This window comes from Otolemur garnettii, unplaced genomic scaffold, assembly GCF_000181295.1.
Source record: "Otolemur garnettii isolate 467f Iridium unplaced genomic scaffold, OtoGar3 scaffold00176, whole genome shotgun sequence".
NCBI lineage: Eukaryota > Metazoa > Chordata > Mammalia > Primates > Galagidae > Otolemur > Otolemur garnettii.
Genome location: NW_003852571.1, coordinates 2,622,613 through 2,631,689, shown reverse-complemented (window position 1 = coordinate 2,631,689; position 9,077 = coordinate 2,622,613). Strand labels below are relative to the sequence as shown.

At 39.1% G+C, this 9,077-nt stretch overlaps 2 protein-coding genes across 3 annotated transcripts in view; both read right to left on the bottom strand.

Annotated features, from left to right (window-relative positions):
* The window catches only part of SPIRE1 (spire type actin nucleation factor 1), a 205,718-nt gene extending 197,428 nt beyond the window's left edge, over positions 1-8,290 (bottom strand). For both annotated transcript variants that reach the window (XM_023519463.1, XM_003800472.3), the window contains exon 1: positions 8,255-8,290. The gene's annotated coding sequence lies outside the window, so the exon portion shown is untranslated. The remainder of the gene's footprint in view (positions 1-8,254) is intronic.
* Positions 1-9,077, bottom strand: part of LOC100943188 (PRELI domain-containing protein 1, mitochondrial-like) — a 68,102-nt gene that overhangs the window by 42,482 nt on the left and 16,543 nt on the right. The window lies entirely within an intron of this gene.

Genomic DNA, 9,077 nt, shown 5'->3' with positions numbered 1-9,077 from the left:
TGCCTCAGCCTCCCAAGTAGCTGGAACTACAGGCGCCTGCCACAACACTCAGCTATTTATTGTTGTTGTTGCTGTTTTTAGCTGGCCCAGGCCAGGTTCAAACATGCCAGCCTTGGTGTATGTGGCTGGCATCCTACTCACTGAGCTATGGGCACCGCCCCACCTACAGGTTATCAGTGTATTTAACAAACCACTTGAGTCTATTCCCTACTTTGTCTCTGATTAACAGACTCTTTATTTTTTATTTATTTATTTTTTTTTTTTGGGTAGACAGAGTCTCAGTTTATCACCCTCGGTAGAGTGCCGTGGTGCCACACAGCTCACAGCAACCTCCAACTCCTGGGCGTAGGCGATTCTCTTGCCTTAGCCTCCCAGTAGCTGGGACTACAGGTGCCCGCAACAACACCTGGCTATTTTTTTGTTGTAGTTTGGCCAGGGCCGAGTTTAAACCTGCCACCCTCGGTATATGGCACCCTACCCACTGAGCCACAGGCGCCGCCCAATAGACCCTTTAAGCACTCCTTTCCTCTGACTCCAGGCCTACTAGACAGAGACAGACTCTCTCAGCCAACTGTCACCTAAAGAATCTTTAAACCAGCAGTTCTCAACCTTCCTAATGCCACGAGCCTTTCGTACAACATGAGGACATGTTGTGGTAACCACCAACTATAAAATTATTTTCATTGCTACTCCATAACTGTAATTTTGCTACTGCTATGAATCGTAATGTAAATATCTGATATGTGGGATGTATTTTCATTGTTACAAAGGGGCTGCAACCCCCCAGTTGAGAACTTTTGTCTAGGCCAAGTGCAATGGCTCACACCTATAATCCTAGCTCTGGGAGGCCGAGGTGGGTAGGTTGCTTCAGCTCAGAAGTTCAAGACCAGCCTGAGCAAAAGCAAGACCCTGTCTCTACTAAAAATAAAAGAACTGAGGCAAGAAAATCACTTGAGCCAGAGTTGGAGGTTGCTCTGAGCTGTGAGCTATGACGCCGTGGCACTTTACCCAGGGTAGACAGCTTAAGACTTTGTCTCAAAATAAAAAATAAAAAATAAATAAATCCTCCTATAACCTAGCCAAGCCAATGCACACATTCATTTCTGACCTCACCCGTAATTCCTGTCTCCCTAAAATGTATAAAACCAAACTGTAACCTCACCACCTTAAGTCCACTTGCTCAAGGTTTCTTGGGTGTGGCTCTGGGCCTCAGATTTAGCTCAGAATAAACCTTAAGTTATTTTACAGAGTATGGCTTCTTTTCCATTGACATCCCAAAGCAGACCAATTCTGTCTTATTTCCCAGGATGTTCAAACATATAGAGCATTTCTTGCATCATTCTGAGTAACTTGGAATCAGAGTGCTTCACAAGTTTCTACAATACAGGCCCTGTAATCACCTAACCTATGGAGTTGAAGGTTCATGGACCATGTTACACTTTTGCCCAGGTTGCACTTAGAGGGACAACATTCCCTGGCCACTTAATGCCAAGAACTGAAGTAGTTACAGGTAAGAGGGAATTACAGAGTAAGACGACACACAACCATTTATTTGTTCCAAATGCCACACTAAATTATCAGCATTATGTATATGTCTTGCACTGTAGTTAAACAGTGAATAAGGACAAACATTCGATAGGTAGAGAGATAAGTGGTTCTCTAACATATCACCTACATATAAGGGCTTAGGCAAATTATATAATCTCTATACTTGAGCTCTCATCTCTAAAATGCAAATAATAATAGTATCCACTTCATAAATCTTTTAAGAGGATCAAATTATTTAATATCTCTAACAATACTTAGCATATAGTAAGCTCTAAAGTTTTTTTTTGGTTTTTTTTTTTTTTTTCTGAAACAGAGTCTTACTTTGTCACCCTGGGTAGAGTCCTGTAGTGTCACAGCTCACAGCAACCTCAAACTCTTGGGCTTAAGTGATTCTCTGACCTCAGCCTCCCAAGTAGCTGAGACTACAGGTGCCCACCACAATGCCCAGCTATTTTTTGTTGCAGTTGTCATTGTTGTTTAGCAGGCCCTGGGCTGGGTTCAAACTCGCCAGCCTTGGTGCATGTGGCTGGTGCCATAACCACTTTGCTACAGGTGCCAAGCCAGTTCTAAAGTATTTCTTAAAGATGTATGTAGGAATGAAACACAGAATAGGTATTTACCTATGCACAGTATATATGAACTATTTTTTTTTTTTGAGACAGAGTCTCACTATGTTGCCCTCCGTAGAGTGCTGTGGCATCACAGCTCACAGCAATCTCAAACTCTTGGGCTTAAGCGATTCTCTTGCCTCAGCCTTCCAAGTAACTGGGACTATAGGCATCCACCATAACGCCTGGCTGTTTTTTCATTGCAGTTGTCACTGTTGTTTAGCAAGGTCCGAGCCGGGTTTGAACCTGCCTGCCTTGGTGTATGTGGCTGGTACCCTAACCACTGAACTACTGGCACTGAGCCATGAACTTTAATCTCTAAGATGTGAACATGAATCTTTTCAATAGTTCCTCTCCCTAAACCTTAAATTTTTCTACTCTGGTATGATCTTTACAAACCAGCTCTATCAAGATTAAAGCAATGATAAAGTTAATTTAACTTTATATAATACTTTAACCTATTCCACTTAAAATATAGCTAATCCACTAAGGGAAAAGCAGGACTGTTCTAATTATTCATTTAACCTTCTTTCCTGCTAATGGGATAGGACCTCTGAGTGCTACATAATTAGTGGTGGTTAACAGGAGACAAGAATGTGATGAAATTTAGAAAGCTAAAAAAAGAAAAAAAAAAATTAAAAAGCCTAAATTAAAACACTTGAAAATTCAAATTGGTTATGTTTTGATATTTTTAAGCACTAATCAATTTTATTTTCTTTTTTTTAAATTAAATCATAGCTGTGTGCAATACTGCAATCATGGGGTACAATGTGGTGTTTTGATATACAATTTGAGATATTTTCATCAAACTGGTTAACATAACCTTCATGTCATTTTCTTAGTTCTTGTGTCAAGACATCTATATGGCACTAAGCAATTATCTTCAAAAATAAGATTATAATTCACAAACTATTTAAACGACGGCAGTAGGAAAAATATGTAAAATGGGAGTTCAAGCTGCCCTTGAATCTGGATTAGAACTGCTTTCCTGATAGGCGAGTGCCCACAAGCATAGGTTACTCATTTAAGAGTTTATAAGTTACTAGTCTCAGCTGAGAGACACTTCTAGGAAGGGTGAAACAGGAGTCACACACTATTTATACTACACGTCCTTCTCAAAACTGGAAGGACAACGTAGACACGGGTCAGTGACTTCCAGGGGCTCAGAGAGGAGAATGACTAGAAAAGGGTGCCAAGGACTTGAGGGGGTGATGGGACCTGATTATGGGATAGTTAACAACAGGTCTGTCAAAACTTGCAAAGAACTGTAAAAAAAAGTGGTAAATTTTTCTGTATGTAAATTATACCAAATTGTAGGGAAAAATTAAATTGTCTATTAAAAGGTTAAGAATTTGCATGCCCTTTAAAATAAATCATGTAAGTTTTCCCTTCATGAGTTCAAATGCTGTAAAATACTAGTATAATCAAGTATATATATTTTCCAAGCAATAAGAAATAAGGAAAAATACTTGATTTTGAGAAATATAGCTAATAAAAAGCTCATGTAAGTATGCAGTCCCCAACCCCTGGGCCAAAGAACTCTGCCCTCCACCCCCAGTCTGTGGAAAAATTGCCTTCCATAGAACTCAGGAACCCAGACAAACAGCAAGAGATGAGCAGCTGGCAACTGTGTGAAGAAGCTTGGTCTGTAGTTATAGTCCCCAGCCACTCCCACTGCACCCATCACTGCCTGAGCTCTGCCTCCTGTCCCATCCCTGGAAAAATTGTCTTCCATGAAATAGGCCCCGGGTGCCAAAAACGCTTGGGATCTCCAATGCAATATGATCAAATGTCTGTATCTGGTATCCTTGCTTTCTCTAAACTCATAATTTTAGTTTAATTTTTATGAATATTGGAAAAGTGTTAAAAAGACAATTACACGTAAAACTAGGAAATAATTCATAACATTTTTATGTACTGCAAAAACTATTAAAATAAACCCAGCTGAACACTTAATGTTCAATGTTTCAACTCTAAAACTTAAGGAGGATCCTAAAGCCTGAGAAGACAGAGATTTTGCTTTCCCTGACAGGTCTGCCAGTCCTGCTTCCTTTCCCTCCCGGGAAACCTCCCATCTCCCAACCAACCAGGCTTGATGCTGAGTGCTCAACCTCCACAAGCCATGCTGACAGGGAAACTGAGGCAGAGAAGAGAGAAGGAAAGGGTGGTGCTATGAGCTGTGCCACCTCCCACCCTCATTCTTCTAGAAAGGCCACCCTATTGCAGGAAGCTAGGGTTCTCAGCAGCTACTCACCCACATGACTCCAGGACTGGACTCACACAGCAGGAGCTCAGTGAATGTTTACTGGGAACCTGGCCCTCTTTGCTCAACAGAAAAGTAATGCACACACCTGATAAAGGCTCTGCCCTAGCATAGCCTCACTTCCAGAATTGAGCCTGTCAAGTTGTTGATGAAAAAGACTGGTTTAGATCCTGTAGGCAAGGATACTCTGAAACTTCCTCTCACTCCACAATTCTAACACATCTCTTGATCTCTAACAAAGAGGTACCTCTGCCACCCTGCTCCGGCCTACAGCTCTCAAACTCATTGGTTTTAGAACCCTTTACCCTCTAGAAAATTATGAAGATTCTAAAGAGCCTTTGTCTATCAATATTTACTATACTAAAAGTTGAAACTGAGGTTTTCTTTAGAAAACTTATTAATTTATTTATACACGTTATATGTTAATAACATTTTTATGGGGGGAAAGACTATATTTTCCAAAAATAAAAACAAAAACAGTGAGAAGGACGTGGTGTTGTACATTTTTGCCAAACCCTCTCAATGGCCCCTCACAACAGCCACATCTCACATCTGCTGCTGTAGTCCTCCTTGGACAGCCTCAAAACTACACTGTACACAAAGGCAAATGGCATCCTAGTAGTACAAAGAGACAGTTAAGACCTCTCAGTTCCTCTGGGGCCTCAGGGACCCCAGACCCCTGGTCCACCCTGGTTCCCAGGAGCAGCAGTCAGCTTTCCCATGGCCCTGCAGCCTCATCAGAAACGCGGATCCTGGCCTTTCCAGGGCACTCTCCTTGGATCACTCAACATCAACACCATCCTCCCTAACTTAGAAAACAGAGCAACAACAACGAACTTGCTACTTTCTTTCATGTCACCAAACTTCAGGAAAAAGTGGTTCCCACCGCTTCTACCACCTTGCTTACTTTTCTAATTACCAGACTATTACACAGACTTTCTTATTTAAAAAAAAAAAAATCAAACAGTACAGATAAATAACCATTCACAATCCCAATCTCCTCTTCAGAAGTAATGTAATCACTTTATCCCTAAAAAATACTCTGAATCTACTTCTTTATTTATTTTTTTTTGCTCACCTGAGCTAGAGAGCAGTGGCATCATCATAGTTCACTGCAACCTCCAACTCCTGAACTGGGACTACAGGCTATGCACCACCACACCCAGCTAATGTTTTCTATTTTTAGTAGAGACAGATCTTACTTTTGCTCAGGTTGGTCTGGAACTCCTGAGGTCAAAGGATCTTCTCACCCTGGCCTCCCAGACTGCTAGGATTACAGGTGTGAGCCAGCACACCTGGCCTAGATTCCTACTCTTTCTGTGACCCCAGTTATAGATAAAAGGATAAGGGATAGCAATTAGATAAAATAAATTTGTGTTCCTATACAAAGTGAGTACTAAGCTAATGCTAAAACCATGCTGATTTTATGACAATTCAGAAAGAGAGAATGAGATATATTATGGCTTATATATAAAATCTTCATATTTAATTACCTATATGCAGATAAATGCTTCTACATTTGTATCATCTTAATTTACAGTAAGTGCTTTAAGGGTTTAGAAACATTTTCACATATAGTGCCTATTAGAATTTTACAGCTCTATGAGGTTAGCATTTTACAGATAATAAAGGCTAAGTTATTATTTTTTTTGAGACAGAGTCTCATTCTGTCCCCCTCAGTAGAGTACTATGGTGTCACAGCTCATAGCAACCTCAAACTCTTGGGCTCAAGTGATCCTCCCGCCTCAGCCTCCCAAGCAGTTGAGACTGCAGGCACCCGCCACAATGCCTAGCTAAGAAAGACAAAGTTTTGAAAGAAAAAATTATTTGCTCAAAATTGCAAAGTGGGGAAAGTTGCACACCCAGAAACCACAAGGTAAAACTTACATCTTCTGACTCAAATCAAGTCCTACTCCTTTATATCATTTGAATAGCACATCAAAAACTCTAGCAATATTGAAATATTAAGTTCTTACCTATTCTTAGATCTAATTTGGAAAAATTATCTCTACTTTCAAAGTTAAATAAAAAACATAAAAATTAATTGAATGTAAAAAATAATTTTTTCTTATCCTATATATAATGTAACCCCTCAGAAAGCCTGCATTTTACTTAAAAGAACAATTAAAATTTCTGATATCCTACATCAATATGTAGACACATTATAAAATTCAAAATAAAAATTCTTAAATCCTGGCTCAGCGCCGTAGCACAGTGGTTACGGCACCAGTGTGGGTTCAAGCCCGGCCCCGGCCAGTTAAACAACAATGACAACTGCAAAAAAAAAAAAAATACCCAGGCACTGTGGCAAGAGCCTGTAGTCCCAGCTACTTGGGAGATTGAGGCAAGAGAATTGCTTAAGCCCAAGAGTTTGAGGTTGCTGTGAGCTATCATGTCATGGCATTCTACCAAGGGTGACATAGTGAGACTCTGTCTCAAAAAAAAAAAAAATTCTTAAATCCTTTATTTAGGCATTGCCATTAACAAAATATCTATAATGTACATAGTTACCATTCAATTAAAAAAAAAATATCTAATGTTCCCAATCAAAGGGTGATGGAACTGCTACACATATGCTACACTAATATTTAAGTGTCATACTTACAATTCCTACAAGGGACACTTAGAATCTCCTTAATTTCATAATCGGAATTTTGAATAAAATATTTAAGTTATTAAGAAAAATAAAGCATTAGGCCAGGCACAGTTGCTCACGCCTGTGATCCTAGCACTCTGGGAGCTGAGGCAGATCACCTCCTTCCTTTAAACTAAGGAAAAGCCTAAGAGACTTCTAAATGTTTCATAAGGTATATTTAAAATGTATGTAAAGTGTTTTAAGGTATCTTAAAAAGAAAGCAAGAATTTAAAAGTGCTGTATTTTTAAAGGCAGATCACTTGAGCTCATGAGTTCAAGACCAGCCTGAGCAAAAGCAAAGACCCCATCTCTACTAAAAATAGAAAAACTGAGACAAGAGTATCACTTGAGCCCAAGAGTTAGAGGTTGCTGTGAGCTATGATGCCACAGCACTCTACCCAAGGCAACAGCTTGAGACTGTCTCAAAAAATAAAAATAAAAATAAAAATAAAAATAAAATAAAGCATTTAACTCATTATTCATCTTACTAAAACACTGTTTCCAAGACTGTTTTTCTTCCACTACTCCATGGGAGAAGAACACATTTAACTGATGTCTTTATTATGACACACTACTTCTGAATTGTGATTTAAAAAAACTGATCTTAAACTAATTCTTATCTTTAAGGGCTGTGGATTGTAGCTAACTCAATTACACACCTAATAATAGAGTTAATTTTTTAAACTAAGATTCTTTTTTTTTTTGAGACGGAGCCTCAAGCTGTCCCCCTGGGTAGAGTGCCATGGCTTCACTGCTCACAGCAACCTCTAACTCCTGGGCTCAAGCGAGTCTCCTGCCTCAGCCTCCCAAGTAGCTGGGACCACAGGTGCCCGCCACAACGCCTGGCCATTTTTTTGGTTGCAGCCATCATTGTTGTTTGGCGGGCCCGGGCTGGGGATTCGAACCCGCCACCTTAGGTGTATGTGGCTGGCGCCTTAGCCGCTTGAGCCACAGGTGCCGAGCCAAAACTAAGATTCTTTATACCACACCCTGAGACATTATAAAAATATAGACCGGTAACTAAAGTAACTCATTTTTCTTCACATTTTCCTCTTCCTAAATACATTAAAGATATACATGCTGTCAACACATCCTTATCAGAAAAACCTAAAAACTGTAGTAAGATGGTTCCGTGCTCAAATTAGTCTAAACAAGACTGCAAAGCTGTTTTACTAAGAAATATTTCAGCATCTCACTTACCTCTGTTTCTGTATAATGTGAACATCCCAATTTACCTGTAATAAAAATACAAAAAATTACTTTCAAAGAATTCAGCTTTTTTACACATTGATAAAAATATTTGCACTAGTTGTGACTTGATTACAAGAAAACATCTGTGAAAATAAAGGTGCCAGAATGACCAAATATTCTTAAGTCTTGCTAAGAAACTGAAGTTTAAATAGGCTGAAAAGGAAATAATAAAGAAAAAGATGAGAAAAATAAATTTAATTATAATAAGATCTAAAACATATACTATATACATGTATTAAATACATGTGTCCAAATTAATCAAAGGAAAATAAAAATACGGCACTTTTAAAGTTTTGCTTTCTTTTTAAGATACCTTAAAACACTTTATATACATTTTAAATATACCTTATGAAACCTTTAGAAGGCTCTTAGGCTTTTCCTCAGTTCAAAGGTACACTGATTTTTTTCTTAATAAATGAATTTTATTTTATTTATTTATTTTTTGAGACAGAGTCTCACTATGTTGGACTCGTTAGAGTGCCATGGTGTTACAGTTCACAGCAACCTCAACTCCTGGGCTCAAGTGATTCTCTGGTCTCAGCCTCCCAATTATCTGGGACTACAGGCATCCGACACAACACCTGGCTATTTTTAGAGATGGGGTCTCCCTCTTGCTCAGGCTGAACTCCTGAACTCAAGCAATTTGCCCAGCTCAGTTTCCCAGAGTGTTAGGATTACAGGCGTGAACCACCAGACCCGGCAAGGTCCACTAATTTTTATAAAGAGAAATGTTTCAAACTCATTATTTTCTTTTCTTTTTTTTTTTTTTTTT